This window comes from Podarcis liolepis, assembly GCF_965112155.1.
Source record: "Podarcis liolepis genome assembly, chromosome: 11".
Lineage (NCBI taxonomy): Eukaryota > Metazoa > Chordata > Lepidosauria > Squamata > Lacertidae > Podarcis > Podarcis liolepis.
Window position 1 is genome coordinate 25312810 of NC_139565.1, and position 17461 is coordinate 25330270.

Genomic DNA, 17461 nt, shown 5'->3' on the forward strand with positions numbered 1-17461 from the left:
CAGCTAGGAGTCAACTCCCAGTGGGGTTTCATGTACTATTGTGTCCCCCCCCCCCTTTAAGGATATTGCAAACTGGTGTTCCTTTGCACAAAAGAGTATGCGATTTCACTGAATGATAAGGAAACCACAGACATCTAGAATATTCATTATCTAACATGAAACGCCAAAGGATTTTTAGGAATAATCTTCTCAGCACATCTTACATTATTGAGCAAACAAAGGAGGTGTCAGTAATACAAGTTTCCTTTACAGCTATTCTGATTCCATGTGCTAAAATTCATTCCCGCAGAAGCAAAGGCCCCATCCACCACAGAAAGAGGAATAGAAGGACATTTGATGGACTCTTCATAGCCCAGCAGTGATGGGGGGATGGAATGATTCAATAAGCAACCATGATTGCAAATGCACTTAGTTGACTGCTGATCTATATCAAGCGTTTTCATTTAAATCTGTCCACTTGCTAATAGTAAGACCACTTACCACCTTTGGCAAATTATTTATATGCTTAACTCTCTTCTAACCTATATCTTTGGACAGTCAGTTACTCTTCAGTGTGATTACCATGCAATTATCTCAGTTATTGCTTTCTCATTTGTTGCAAGTTGCATTGGCTGCAATTATGTTTGTTTTGTTGTCTCACACAACCAAGGGGGTTCAAAGCTCTGTCTTCCTCAGAAACAGAAGAGAGGTTGAAAACCTAGAAAAATAGTGTGTTTATTTATTACTTGAGGTCACAAATTCTAACTCTTTATTTTCTTTTTTATCCAAGACTTCTGTTAGTAAGTCTTGGCATAAAGGAAAACATACCATAAACAAGTTATACCACCAAGTTTTGCGTTTATGAATAAAATGCATGCTAATTCAGTCTTTCCTTGCTCTCCTTAGGAATTTCTACCTACTCACATTTCTTGAAGTGACAATATTATTATTAAACACACAAAAATATTCATATAGTTCTGTGTACGGGTCTAGCATGAATCCTTTTTGAATATGTGAATAGAGCCATTATATACATACAATTTAATGGACTCAGGGCCTGTCATGGATGCTTTAGCTGAGAATCCTTCATTTCAGGGGTTGCACAAATGACCGTTGGGGCTCCTTCCAATTCTAAAATTCTATGGTTCTCTGTGTTGGTGCTTTTTAAGGCTTTCAGTCACTTGAAGGCCTATTTAAATATGATTGTTTCGGGCTGACATATTTTGAAGAACAAAGAAGAGGATGTTATGACAACTCTCATCAGAAAGCTGTCTGTGGACAAACGCCGGCTCCCTCGGCCTGAAGCAAGATGAGCGCAGCACCCAATAGTCGTCTTTGACTGGACTTAACTGTCCAAGGGTCCTTTACCTTTACTTTTTACCTTACATTGCTGAGGGGGGAAGGGGAAAAGAAGAGGAAAGCAAGTCTTCAACCACCAGTTATGTCTATGTCTCATCCAGAAAATATAGCCAGAAACATTTTGGCAAATATAAAAAATCCACTGGGACAGAAAATTGACCCCTGAAAAAGAGGATGTGTCCTGGGAAAAGGAGGACACATGGCAACCCTATTTAAGTATGCACATGTACATGCTGTGAGCCACAGATAGCTGTTATCTCCATATCAAGGACGGGATGCAAATAGATTAGGTAGATACGTTGATAGGTCTACTATAGATCTCTGGGTGATTTGTGGTAGTTAAGAAATGGTTTGCACAAAGCATTTTCACCTCTCTATGCACAAAGGCTGCTGAAAGGTTCTAGGCAGTGGTGGGGGACCAATAGATTTTTGTGTGAAAGAACTGGGAGCTCAATTCTGGTACTGAAAACCAATTCCTGACCAGAGAAGGATAGTCAAATCTGCCAGTTGCCGTTCCTCCTTTTTCCAGTCTTACATTCAGTTCTCCACATCTCTGCAGCAATTTGTGAATTTTCTTTTTAAAGCTCTCCTCTTCATTTTAGTGTGGATTTTTCCTAACTAACATAATTTTGCATGCAGTTTTAGCTAATATACACATTTTCCAAAGCAATTTCGCCTAATATAATCCATTTTTTTCATGACTTTTCACTCATATTTTGTGCACGTGCTTCTCTAATGTATGTATTTCTTTATACATCCCTTGACCGGAGAACTGCACTTAAGAGAAGTGGGCATTTCAATGGATATGTGTGTTTCAATCTGCATATTGGTTCAGGAATTAGGGAGTTTACCATTAAAATGCAAACAAAACTGAATGTCTGCTCCATTCTTATGACCAGATACTGTAATATGCTCAGAAACAAGTGTTCATTAATTCTCAGCATTTTCCCTCAGCCAGTATTTTGCATCTTAGAGACATTCTAGGAATGTGGGTGGTGCTGTGGTCTAAACCAGAGAGCCTAGGATTCGAATCCCCACGATGGGGTGAGCTCCCATTGCTCAGTCCCTGCTCCTGCCCACCTAGCAGTTCGAAAACATGTCAAAGTGCAAGTAGATAAATAGGTCTGGCAGGAAGGTAAACAGCGTTTCTGTGCACTGCTCTGGTTCACCAGAAGCAGCTTAGTCATGCTGGCCACATGACCCAGAAGCTATATGCCTGCTCCCTCAGCCAGTAAAGCGAGATGAGTGCCACAACCCCAGAGTCGTCCGTGACTGGACCTAACGGTCAGGGGTCCCTTTACCTTTACCTTGGGGGGGGGGCAGATTCCACAAGCTTGAGACCTGCCATTCTTCACTTTCATATGTAGGCCATTAGATATGCATTGCATTTTTGTAGTGGGGGGGGGGGGAATCCTCATGCCCGTACACTTGGATAATATAATTGTAAACTAGTGATAATTACCCGGCTCTTTGCAGAAATCAAACAAACTTTCACAAACATTGTCTCTTTTCTTAGGGGGCAAGGAATGGAACATAAGTAATTTTTAAAATTATTAACTCAAGCATTTTTTAAAATTATTTTTATTGACAATGTACCTTTAAGAATTAAGGAACAACCATCCCTGCATTCTACTATAAACTCCATGAAACTTAATCTTTTCCAAGAGATTTTTCAAAGTGGGTATTTGACTGAACTCTTGTAATGACACTTAATTGGGTATATTTTTTGTGCCATTTTCAGTCAATTGGAGTCATTATTAATGTGGAGCACAATCGGAGCTGAATTTGAAGAGGCACTCATTTAAACTCTGTTCTCATAATGTCAACAGAGCATAGAGCAATCTTTGTTACTCCTGTGGATGCTAATCATCCGGATCTGATTAATTGCAAAGACTGATAAAGAAAAAAATCTCTATTTGCAGGACAGATAATAGCCTCTTCTCATTGCTTGCCTTTGAAGAAGAAAAATACCCACCCCACCAAAACAGCAGAAATAAGGTTCACTAAGCCCTCCCGATTCATTTTGGTAGGTTTAACAACCAAGGAAAACCTAGTTAGAAATTGTCTCTGTGTGTTGGATGTTATGAAGAAGCACGCGAGATAGAAACATTTTCATTTAAAAACTCAATTTAAAATCTTGTTGCTAGCACAGTTAGATACTAATTATAACCAGTATATGTATTTATTTAAATTGTTCACTTTTTAACCTATTTTCTATCATATTCCCCCACTCTTTCATAGTACCTAATATGCCCCTAGGTAGACGAAGGGTCAAGAGGTAGCATCATACTAGAACTAATTATTCAACAAGCGAAAAGCGACTGGTTTCTTTCCCCTAGGGACAGTACAGTTTATCTCACTAGTCATTTAAGCCACTGGCAGCCTAAATACTGGATGCGTTGAATGTTAAGTCAAATTGTTACTAGGGTTGCATAGCAAAGCTATAACATAACACATGGATTGTAGGCAAACCTGTTGTTATCATTGTTATTTTGTTTTATTTTGTTTCATTGTACTGATTGTATGTTGCACACCAGCCTAAAATCAAAATAGGTGGAAGTCTGGCATATGAATGTTCTAATACATCCATCCACCCATCAATCAATCAATGAATCAATATTTTGTTCCAGTCCATGGAATAATTTATGAGGATGGTCTTCATCTTGATCGTATAATTTGAGAGAAGAAAATTCATGACTGACATGACAAGATTGATAAGTCCCTTGCACAATGACATGCATATTGTAAACCTTATATTTGAAAGTATCCTGCAGGTGGTCTAAATGTTATGAAGTAAAGGCACAGGTAACTGAACCTTAACATTCTGATTATTCATTCTAACAATGCTATTTGTCAAATAATACTTTGCCTGTTGCTGGTCTCTCCAAGCCAATCCAGCATTAAATACAGACATAGAGTACAGTATTGCCAACATGTTAAGTTTCATGGTTAACCGGTGGGTTGGGGATCCCAACGATCAGTTTAAGCAGCCGAGATGTACAGCCTGGCCACACAAAGGCCAAACAATTCTCCAGGCGCTGTTGTCCTGCGAACCTCATTTGTCTATTTGATACTTTTAGGCAGAACTGTTTGCAAACTCCTTTCGAGCAGCTTGGAGGCTGCAGAATCTCGGAGTGCCATCTGGGGGTAATTCCAATACTATGGTGTTGTTGTTTTTCTCCCCTGGAAGCTACAAAGAGGTGCACCAGAGTTTTGTGAATAAATGTTCCTTTGGATATGTATTTATGCCCTAGAGAACAAGCCTCTTATTTAACTGACAAGAAAAATCTCAAGCTTGCCTTGAAAGTTGGCACTCATTAAAACATCAAATTTATGTTTTGGATGGCTTTTCTGTTGGGGATGAAGGATGTACTTTTGCTGCTCTTCCAGCAAACTCCTGCCTAGGTTCATGTTGTCTTCATGTCTCATGGATGGATTATTATGTTAAATAAAGTAAAGGGACCCCAGACCATTAGGTCCAGTCGTGACCGACTCTGGGGTTGTGGCGCTCATCTCGCTTTATTGGCCGAGGGAGTTGGCGTACAGCTTCCGGGTCATGTGGCCAGCATGACTAAGCCGCTTCTGGCGAATCAGAGCAGCGCACGGAAACGCTGTTTACCTTCCCACTGGAGCGATATCTATTTATCTACTTGCACTTTGACGTGCTTTCGAACTGCTAGGTTGGCAGGAGCTGGGACTTAACAACGGGAGCTCACCCCATCACGGGGATTTGAACCGCCAACCTTCTGATCGGCAGGTCCTAGGCTCTGTAGCAGAAGTATTTCGCTTTTGGTGTATTTTAAAGGTACATTATGTTTGCCCTTGCCCCATACATGTGGGTTATGTTGGAAGGGAGAGGTACCTTCTATTTCCAGGAGTATATTAAGTTGCGGCTGTATGGTATTAAACATGTCTATAGACGTCTATAGATGAAGATGCTGTTAGAGGTCTCAATTAAATAGCTGGTTCATTTGTAATCAGTGGCTGAGATCCACATATATTTATTTGTGTGGCAGGCAGGAACAAGACCTTATGAGAGCTGGATGGAATGCACTGTGTGTCCTATTTTTCATATAAAAAACAGAAATCTCACCACTTTTATGTATCAGGCAGACACAATATTTGCTTGGGATACCAGGACATTATGAAAGAGAAAAAGAAAAGAACCCACAATTATGGCTTTCTTTCTTTTTTAACTCTTTGAAAATCTTCCTCATGCTAAAGACTTCCTTATGGTAAGTATTTTTAAGGCATGACTCAGTATGCCTTTAAAAAACTGGGTAAAGGAGTAAAGAAAAAATGATGATGGTGATATTTTAAAAAAATCTTTATAACCACTCGCTCTTTCCACCAGCCAGATGAAGATTGAAAACTTAGAGTCCTGTATTTTTTAAAAAGGGGGCAATGAGTCTATTTTGCCACTGGATAATAAATCAAAAGTTTAATGCTCAGAATGAATGCCTTTCTAGTGCATGCAGCCAAGATGTTTTTATCCTAGTTCTGGCTGCCAGAAGGTAAAGAACAACTGTAAAATTTACAGTCTGATCTAGGACTGCTTGCGTGCAGATGTGTCCTAATAGATTCCAAATGGGGAGAGAGGAACAATCCTGATTAATTGTGAAAAATCATTATTTTTCAATATTGCTGTCCCTTGACTTTGAATGAGCTAAGACCAAACCTTTTGCTCATGTAGGCTGGACAGTAGTGATACTGATCCCGAGTTATGCAGTTTTTGTAACTAAGGGAAGCATTTGGGAAAAAGGAAAATGCTTTGCTCACAAAATATATGGACATTTTAATTATAATAAACCCGGGGGGGGGGGGCTTTTATACCAGTTTTAACATAGTTGACAGAGAGATACAGCTGTGAATTTGAAATGTTACCAAAAGGAAACAACACATCACCAAAAAGGAGGGCACAAATTGGCATTAAAAAAGGCAAGACACTAATTCATATATTCAGAAGCAAATTTAGAAATCATTTGCTACAACTGAGATTTCATGGAAGGCAATGACAATTTCCCATCCAAATCAACATTAATTCAATGTATTTGCTGTCCCGTCATTAATCATCCAAATAAAATTGGAGCTCAATCGTTAGAGCATGAGACTCTTAATCTGAGGGTTGTGGGTTCAAGCCCCATGTTGGGCAAAAGATTTCTGCATTGCAGGGGCTGGACTAGATGACCCTCGTGGTCCCTTCCAACTCTACAATTCTCTGTTTCTGTGATTCCTCAATTAATTTGCACCCACCGCAAATTAATATCCAATCCAGATCATTCCAAACCAGTTCTTGCTCAGTGACTTTCCTACCAGATCCTTCTCCTACTCTGTTCCTTTTCAATTAATTATTCCCATCCATTCCCTCACCCTATCTGTATCAGCTATAGGTTTCTGCTGGAGGAGAAGTATGATACACTTTGGGTGAGAGTCAAATAAATTAAATACAGTGGTACCTCAGGTTACAGACGCTTCAGATTACAGACTCCGCTAACCCAGAAATAGTGCCTCGGGTTAAGAACTTTGCTTCAGGATGAGAACAGAAATCGTGTGATGGTGGTGCGATGGCAGCGTGGCCCCATTAGCTAAAGTGGTACCTCAGGTTAAGAACAGTTTCAGGTTGAGAACGGACCTCTAGAACGAATTAAGCTCTTAACCTGAGGTACCACTGTACTCTCCACAATTTTTTAAACAGACAGCTCTGTCTCCCCACCTCTCTGTCTGTCTGTCTGTCTGTCTGTCTGTCTGTCTGTCTGTGTGTATAAGGGTGAAAGAGAGAAAGAGAGAAATGCCTTCTTTGGGTCCAGGATATTAAATAGTACTTTTAATTCCTTCCCCCTTTTCTCTCATCCTCTCTGTCTCTTTCTGCTGCACACAAACATATCTGAAATACCTTGAGGAGAAAGAGCCCCTTCAAATTAGTGGCAGTTACTACCTTGCTGCGAATGTGGCAGTGAAACAGGCCATCGTGGTGCCCATCTGCATTGCCAATTTCCACTCCGCACACCACAGAAAATTGCTAGCTGTGCCTGCCTCTTACTACCGCAGCTGTGGAGGCAAAGCATCCCTTCTTGCACTGGCAGGCGGCCACATCTAGTGGCAGCTACAGAGAGCTCCTCGCCGCAGCAGCTGGAACATCGCTGTCTTGACAGCTGCTCAGCAATGCTCCAGAGAAGAAAAAGAACCGGACAGTTGGAATCTGTGCAGTTCTTTCACTGCTGTACCAGAAGAGGTCACCATTAGGAGTTTTCCTCCTGCCTTCCCCCTCCCCATTTTTCTTTTTGCTACTGGAGCTGAAATGGACAACTGCCCACCTTGAGGCGTTTTCACTGTTGCAATGGCAAGCAGTGGGGACAAGAGTTTTGGATTTTACTGGGCGACAAGACAAATCAGACTTTTTAAACCAGGCAGCCAGGGTCAAAGTAGGCCCCCTGTGGTAGTGGATGGTGGAGCGAGAGAGATTGTGTGTGAGGAGAAATTTGTTTATTCTTTAACTTGGAAGCAAAGCCTTGCTTTTCTCTCTTTTTTTCAAAAAAAGGATGTAAGACTTTGCTTAGTTTCCTTTGCTCAGTTTCAAAAGCAGATGGCCTCATAGTGGGTGAGGCTGCTGTTTGCAGAAAACTGGTTGAAGGCTTAGTTACGTAGGCCGTTGCATCCTGTGGGCAAAGGGTTTTTGCCAAGCGTCACATATACTGATATAGCACATCTGGCACCAGTTAGCCGCAAGGGGCTTTCCCTGTGCCAAACTCTGGGTTATTACGCCCAACGGCAAATGGAGAGCTAGCAGGATCTGCACAGGAGTAAAGTGATGTAAAACAGGTTTTTGTGCTTCTTTCTTGAGGTACTCCCCTCCTTTAATTTTTCGCGTTGGTACTTTGTCCAAAACTGCACACAATATTTTTAATTTGTGAACTGCCCTGTGATCTTTGGATGAAGGGCACTATACAAATTTAATAAACAGCAACAACAAATAATAAATAAATAAGCACATTTTTATTAAGTGAATTAGACACAAAATGTAGCCTATCTTAAGGTGTGCTATTTTTATTTTCAAGGCCAGGATCTGGTCATCTGCTCCCAATTCTATCCTAGTTGCCTGGGAGAATATTCTGCCATTTAATCCCGAAGGTGCCGTTTACTTTTGGGGGCATATGAACCACATGGCGACCCTGATCTGGAACCAGATCATGGCTCAGCAGACACATTTATTTCAAAATTAAAGTGGCAGTGTTAAGCATTTTTTTAAATAAAAAACCACACACATAACGCAGTTTGGCTTAGAATTAAAATGTAAACTTGGTTGAATAATTTCCTAAAAGGCACTACATGTTAGGTAAGGTACCCCTGCCCGTATGGGCCAGTCTTGACAGACTCTAGGGTTGTGCGCTCATCTCACTCTAGAGGCCGGGAGCCAGCGCTGTCCACAGACACTTCCGGGTCACGTGGCCAGCATGATGAAGCTGCTCTGGCGAGCCAGAGCAGCACACGGAAACGCCATTTACCTTCCCACTAGTAAGCGGTCGCTATTTATCTACTTGCATCCGAGGGTGCTTTCGAACTGCTAGGTTGGCAGGCGCTGGGACCGAGCAACAGGAGCGCACCCCGCCGCGGGGATTCGAACCGCCGACCATGTGATCGGCAAGTCCTAGGTGCTGAGGTTTTACCCACAGCACCACCATTATTATTTGTTTTCTTCTATAAGTGCTTTTTACAGGTGCCTTTTCTCTTTACATTCAATTAGTCTTTTGGAAAAACTGGGCAGATGTACTGAAGTTACAATTCCATTAATTTACAGTTCCATTAAGCAACTACAATAGTACCACACCCTTTACTTAATTTAACAATGTTGTTAGCTTTGACTAGGTAGTAGGAAATCTTTTGCCTCTTAGTTGAAATAATTACTTAGGAGGAAAATAATTTATGAACCTCTCTATCTCTCCCCAATTCACTCATTCACACCAATGGCTGAAATGCAGATATTAGCAAATTAAGTCCTTAATTTTTATGATGTCTCATTTAAGAAAAATGGTGAATTTTACACTAGAAGAAACAATTAAATATATTTACATGCATATTTATTTTGTGAAGAAGATTAGATTGAGAGACGGTGACTCGGGGAGGCCGCTCAGGAACATTCAGGGCTGGGTAGAGATTTGAACCCCCATTTTCCAAGTCCTACTTCTGACTGCATGATGAACACCCCGCCAGTAATGTCCCTTCCTTCCTTCCTTGCTTGCTTCTTTATATATTGTCACAGCATAAAAATACAAAATAAAACCTCAAATTACATTATAAAAACAAGAACAAAATAAACCATTAACCGCCCCACCCAAAAACACATTTCAAAGGACATAGACTGTTAATCAGTGAAAGGCTAGGTTGAAGAAGAACGTTTTTGCCTGGCACCTAAAGATGTATAATAGAAGTGCCAGATGACCCTCCCTGGGGAGAGCATTCCACAAATGAGGGGCCACTGCAGAGAAGGCCCTTTCTCATGCTGCCACCTGTGGCGATCACACCATCCATTGCTCCCTGTGCCACCACTTTATTTCTCGCTCGCATCACCCAGGCCCTCCCTGGTACAATACTGGGTCCAGTCAGGTTTAAATTGGAACATAAACTTCTGTTTATTTATTGCAGTTTAACAAGCGTGTGGTTTCATAAACGGTATCGGTCAATTACAATCATAGGGTGCCTATCCAGACCTATAACTTCTGCTACCTGCTCTCACTTGCTAAACCACCTCTCAGATTTTTACTCATCTTCCTAGCTCCTAACTGTTCCTGACTCAACTTATTTCGCTACACAAACTCAACCTACCCCTAGACTCTATCCCAATTCACTCCCACTCCAACCAACCACCCAACTCCCAATGAACTCTCCTTTCGCCCCTCCCAGAGCTGGTTTTATAGTCCCTCTGACTCCACCCCCCTGGGTTCTGATTGGATAACTTGTTTAACTATTTCACCTCCAGCACTCTCATATGTTAATGTCACACCACCCTCCAGACTTCTCGTGGAGGAGGCACAAAAAGAAGGGCCTCAGATGATGTTCCAGTAATATCCCACCACATGTGCTTTTGCTGAATAGGCAATTGAACTTCATACAGAGCTCTGGGAGGGAACCTGCACCAGTCAGGGTCCCTCTTATGTGGAAGACTATGTGGGAAGAATTCTGCATCACAATAATATGATGTTACATCAGCACAATCAGAATCATCTCCCACTCACTGTGAATCTGAGGCATGTCCAGTGGCAGGATGGAAGGCTATTGCTCCACAAAAAAAAAATATGCAAGGGGGATTCATCTGAACCACACAGGTCCCCTATTTTGGACCACTATTAGTCTGAACCTTCCTGTCTTAACATGAATGTTCCAATGACCACAGCTTTGGCTTCATAAAATTAATGGCTGGGCGAAGGATGACATACTTCTCTCCATTGCATGATTGATGCACAAGGGATAGTTAAAATCTTATCAGAATCCTGTCTCCAAGCACTGCCTCCAAGGTGTTCATCCTGCCCCCAAGTTGTTAAAGCATAGCCCTCAGTTCTAATATTTTCCTCTTGAAAATATTCTAGTAGGAGAAAACAAATTCTAACCACCTAGTGTTTACATTCTTGTTGACCCAGCTGGGATATTTCAATATGCAGGTGTGATGAGACATTGCTTTCTCAAAAATGAATTGTTATCTAGAGACTCATTCACCACAGGAATTTTATTTTTTTCTGTTTATACCTCACAATGACACATTTTTCACAAAATCAATACTTAGCACAGATATTTTACAACTGCTTGGAAGCTAAACATCTTAATCATGACAGAGACCAATAGGTGTTTCAGTATAGATTAATATTCATTAACTATATTTTATGGCTACAGTCTAGGAGAGACAAAACGGATCACGGAAAGTAATAATTCTAGCTGGTCCCATTTGAAGCCCTAATATTTTGGTTGGCATACATAAAGTTTTTTTCTTTCTTTTAGTGAATTGACTCCAGAAAAGGAAAGACAGTACCAAGGTTACTGTATATGGTTTAAGGAATACAGTGGAGAAACAAAACCAGGAATTGAGCGCCAAACATTGTCATTATACAGACAGGACACAACTTTATGGGCATGCAGAATGTGCCCAGCACATTGTATGCAAAATACAAACAAGTGTCTATTCTCTTATTGAGTGTCTATATACATAATGCAGTGGTGCAGCATGGGTTGCCAGTGCCCAGGGCGGAGGGGGTGGGAGGGAAGGAAAAGCATGTACATTCAACTGCCTATGGTGTCCACATCACCCAGGAGATTGCAGCCACAGAGATAAGAAAAGAAGAGTTGTTTCATTGTCTGGAGAGGTCATTTCCTGGTTCGCATGCAGAAGCCATTTTCAATGGAGCCTAGCAATGGAACTGCGTGGCTATATTGAGGCAGCACTGGGTGTTGAAATTTTGCGCCCCTAACCGCCCCCGTGCCCCCCATGCTACGCCACCGACTTAATTAGGTTATTACTTGCTTTTAGAGCTCTGAAACTGTCTGGATTTTAAACAATGTACATTGGTACGTCGGGTTACATCGGCTTCAGGTTACATCCGCTTCAGGTTACAGACTCCGCTAACCCAGAACTAGTACCTCGGGTTAAGAACTTTGCTTCAGGATGAGAACAGAAATCGTGCTCTGGCGGTGCGGTGGCAGCAGGAGGCCCCATTAGCTAAAGTGGTGCTTCAGGTTGAGAACAGTTTCAGGTTAAGAACGGACCTCCAGAATGAATTAAGTACTTAACCCGAGGTACCACTGTAGTACATTATTGGTATCCTCATATTCTTATAGACTCTTAGGATGAAAATGGAGGTAAAATAAAGGGTAACTGCAACCTGAAAACTCTTTTCTGAGGATGTTGAATGAGGGTTTCTGAAAATTCAGGGCCCAGATTAGTGAATTTCCATAGCCCGTTACAGTGTTTAGTCGTTTTGATGGAAGCTTTTTCAGAGGGTGTCAAGGTTATCACACACTTGGCCTCAAAATGTTCCAAAATATTTCCAGCATGTCAAAATGCATCTGTAGCTTTAGGACATGGCATTTCTTGTCTTTAGTATCTTGAAGATCATTATGTTGCATCTGACAGGATCATGCTCTTTGTAATTTACACCAGTGACCTGTTCACTGGGTGAAGAGCTGTTTCCATCTATTCAGCACTTTCTCCCAAGATGCCTTCATTGCTTTATTACAGGCTTCATTGTACTGGTCCCTGGAGAAAATTGGGCTGATTTTAGCTGTGCTCCCCCTGCTCCCACTTTAGCAGTACCAATGAATGACAGCACACTGAGCTTTTTTTATATACCATGTTTTGCTTTTGTACTGGATTTGGGAGTTGTTTACATGTTTATACTGCACAGTGGATTTCAGTTATATTTGGGTCACTGTGCAGAATACTGACTTGCCTATTTTTTAGCGAATCAGACAATTGGCACAAATATTTATTAATAGACAACAATGATAGTATTACCACACATAGTCCTTTTTCTTAAGGACTTTGTACATAGAAAAATGATTGGACCCCGGAAGTAATGCCATGGTTGTTATTAGCCTATTTGTTTTTCCTGTCATTTTCAAATAGCTTTGGAGCTGTGAAAATGAATTGCTATCAACACCAGCATGTATTAAATGACTTGGAGAAATATCTTGCTTGTCTGTACATTCTAATTTGGAACACTTATGCACCTTTATTCAAAATATTAATATGGTTAATATTAATATGATTCATACGGTTTGCACCCCCACCCTGGAATATTTGTGTTTCCAGTCTTATTAAATAACAGCCATCAATTTGGGATACTGACATACTTATGTGAACTCTATATCCTGCCTCTCACTCTCTCACTCTCTGGACTGAAGTATACAGCTGCAAATAAAACATTTTAAGTGTGTTTTAAGTGCAGTATACAACGTGACACTAGATGGTGAGCCTTATGGAAAATTCAATGTATTTTTTTTAAAAAATATAATAATAATTCAGAATGTTTTTTATATGTTTGTAGATTACCCCCCCACCCCCACACCCCTCAGATGTATTGTTCACATTTCACTTCATGGAGAAGTCATAATGGGTGATATCTAATCGGTACAACTACGACCCTGAAAGTGGCTAGGTTTCTGGTCGCTGTCCTTACCCAAAAGCGCTGCCAAGGAGCACTACAAGCTAATTAAGGCGCAGTGTGTCATTCCATCTTACAGTATTTTATTGTTATAGTGGTGTTTTAGCGGCTGTTTTTTCCCACGTGCACAAGCTGTTATTTATGTCTTGTTTTTATCTGTATGGGCCTATGGCCATAATAAATAATAAATAAAAATCGTTACAACCTGCTTGTGCAATAGATTCTACTTGCACAAATGGAATTTACCCTCCCTCTCCTCCTCTGCATATTCATCAATTTTTATCTAAATTGCTGGGTTGTGTGTGTGTCCTCCAGAGAAGACTGGAGAGCATGAAGTCTGTTGAAGGGAGGAAGAGGAAGTCTTGTTGCTTATGCTGGTATGATGTTGGATCTGACCCTGTGTTTAGTGAAAAAATGAAAGGCTTTTAGTCCTGGGTGCTGCTTTTTTCTACTTATGCCTCAAATTCTTTAGATTTATAGAGACAAATAAAGTTTGTGTTTGGTGTCTTTACTTAGACACAAGCCATGAATACAGAAATCTGACTTAGGCCATCAAAATCAACTGAGCTGAATTAAATACTCATGGTTCATGTACACTGGTTGAACAGGCTAGTTTTCCATTTTGAACCAAATTTGACATTTTCTCCCCACCCCCTTCAATTGCATCATCTGCACGTTTCTCAAACTTTTGCTTTTTCCATTTTCTCATAAGGATCTATTTCCTCCACCCTCATCTGTCATGGTTCTTGCATCCCTTATCCCTTGCCTACGTTATTAAGCCCCTTTGCAGTTCCCTTTGTCTGTCTCCCAAGTTTTCTGCTTTTAGTTATTTTAAGAGAGGCTCTGGGTTATTGCCTGATCCTAAGTCGCTGGCTAGGACCAATAGGCTTTGATGTATTTCTTGGCTTAGTTCATTCAGCATTTTCTGGTACAAATAGGCATGTACATAAATTATGCATTATCAGCCCTTGGGGGAAAATCTAATGGAGCAGCAAATTATGGTTTACTTCTGCTCTGTTAGAAAAATGTTCAGCACCCATATCACTCATTTTGTGAACCTAAGTAAATTCTTAAAGTCTTCTTGGCATTCAAGAACATTTTGAATCTTGATCTGAACGCCGAAAATTCATAACTTCCTCTTCTCTTTATTTTCTTCATTATTATTTTTTCAAAAAAAAAAAAAGAGTGAATGAAAAGTTCTGTTCCTAAAGGTCTACATCTCACTGTACACCTGTATCTAAGCTGTGCTACAAGTAGGACCTTGTATGGCTGAGTCTTTCTCTAGATTTCCCTAAACTTCTCCAAATTCCCCTTAACAAGGAGAAGATTTCTAGACTAACTTTACACTGACAGTTGTGCACATTTATCAGGCCTTGTGGAAGATGGGTACTTTATCCTTCTATGAAGAGAGATTTGTTCCCATTTTGCACATACACCATCTCCAACACGCCTTGGAAAATGTCAATGAAATTTTGTATATCTTCTGGTTCTTATGCATAGTCATCAACGGGCCTTGGGGAATGTGCATATCTTGGTGACATTTGCATATCTGGGCAATATGCACACTCTCCATTCAGTATACAGTGGTACTTTGGGTTAAGTACTTAATTAGTTCCGGAGGTCCGTTCTTAACCTGAAACTGTTCTTAACCTGAAGCACCACTTTAGCTAATGGGGCCTCCTGCTGCCGCCGTGCCGCTGGAGCACGTTTTCTGTTCTCATCCTGAAGCAAAGTTCTTAACCTGAAGCACTATTTCTGGGTTAGCGGAGTCTGTAACCTGAAGCATATGTAACCTGAAGCATATGTAACCCGAGGTACCACTGTATATAATTTCCATGAAAAAAATTCTCCTTTTTTCTTTTCTTTTTCTTGTTCAGAAGTGTGCAATCTGCATGCCCTGAACACCTTCTGGTTGCTCCCACAAAATACCCTCCCACTGATTGGCCAAGAAGCAGGAAGAAGGGAGTGGGGTCCATCTAAGGGTTAATTTTGTTCTGTAGTCCAGCCCCCTTTTCACCTCTCTCAGTTCTTTCTCAGTCAGCTGAGCCGCAAAGCAGGGATTGCAGGCAGAATAAAGTTTTGAAACTCCCCTTTCCTGCAGTGCTGGTGGATTTTCCTCTCCCTGTGCCGCTATTAAACTTAGGGGAAAGCTGAGTAGCATCATGAGGCCAATCATAATTGGAACCACAGGGAAGAGAAGATTTAAGCAGTTGCGAAAGGGTTACCTAATGGTGAAAATGTGTCACTGTTGGGTTTCTAAATGGTTTCAGAAAGGAGAATGGAGAGGGGCTTCAGATTCCCTCTCTTACTTTTCAGAACTGCTTTCCCAACAGATTTTGTGACATGACATCACATGTTGGGGAGGGAAAATGGTAGCAGCAGTAGCCAGAGCTGTGCTGCTGTGCCATATTACCAGAGTTTATGGAGGGGGGAAAAGAGTTTTAAAGTAATAAAAAAGTGAGGGGAAGTAAGAAGGATCCCTTTGGCTGGAATTGTAAGCCATCTCCACTTGTCTCCCTCACAAATTATTTAAGCCCTACCCAAAAGTGTTTTTTGACCTTCCCTTTTCATTTTGCTTCAGGGTTTCAAGCCAAATGCCCCTCGCTCAAATGTGATTTTATGTACATTAATGTATGTGTGAACCTGGAACTGTTAATGTGGATTATAGATTTTTTTTTTCATTTTGCAGATTGGCTCTTCCTTTTTTGACTTCTAATGTTTTGTTTCATTTCAAAATTCAAAGTTACACTTTATCACACAACAGTTACAGTATAATCCTATTCTACAATACCAATGACTTCCTGAGCACCCATCTCAATGTTTATAAACACGATTACATATAATTAGGATACAGTGGTACCTCGGGTTACCTACGCTTCAGGTTACATACGCTTCAGGTTACACACTCCGCTAACCCAGAAATATTGCTTCAGGTTAAGAACTTTGCTTCAGGATAAGAACAAAAATAGGGCTCCGGCAGCGCAGCAGCAGCAGGAAGCCCCATTAGCTTAATTGGTGCTTCTGGTTAAGAACAGACCTCCGGAACGCATTAAGTACTTAACCCGAGGTACCACTGTATTCTGATTCATCCTTTTAAACAGATTTCTTACTATGTTCTGCTCTTTTTTTCTTAGACTTCAAACCCCTCTGTGGACTTTGCATATGGAAAGTTACTTTTCACATGGACAAGAAAATGTTTCCAGTCCCCCTTGAAAGACTCTGTATAGTTAATATCCAGCATTTCTGACTGTGAAGTTCCTGGTTTGGGGTAGGGTACATAAAGGGCTAGCTAACCAACCACATTCCATGATTACGTCAGAATTTGACTAAATTTCACCACATTTTGCTGCCAACAAAGAATTTCTAATAGAAATTATTAGAAGCAGGCCACATTTACTAGTGTATGAAGTCTGCATATAAATCTCGGATTGTTTTAAATTGTTTACCTTTCCACCTGAGTTGTTAGTGAGATTGCATGCTATGCCATAAATTAGCCACAGTTTCTAAACTGCTGATTTATTTGCGCAGGTGAAAGGTGAGTGCTCAATGATTTCCACCACAGTTAACATAAACATTGACCTGATCAACTGTGGTGCTCTCTCTCCCTGTACTATAACATAGTCACAGATTTATCATTCCTGCCTTAGCTCTGCTCCAGGCGTCTGATTAAAAAGCCCAGACCAATGTTTGCTTTTATCTCCTCGCTTTGATTTTCACTTTGGAACACTTTACAGGACGGCACTCGTGCCCACTCCTGCTGCTTACATGCTTCCTGGCATTTATTGTCTGAGTTTTCTTCTCAGTGTGGCAGCAACATCTAACTGCATAATATACCTTCTGCATGCAAGGATAATCCACATCTTCATCATCACTCCACTCCTCTACGCGTGGTTCCTAACACCACTGTGGATATAATGGGAAAGAAAGCAATCACAAAGGCTCCTGGGATTTTCAAGTTGCCTCTGAAGACTAATAAA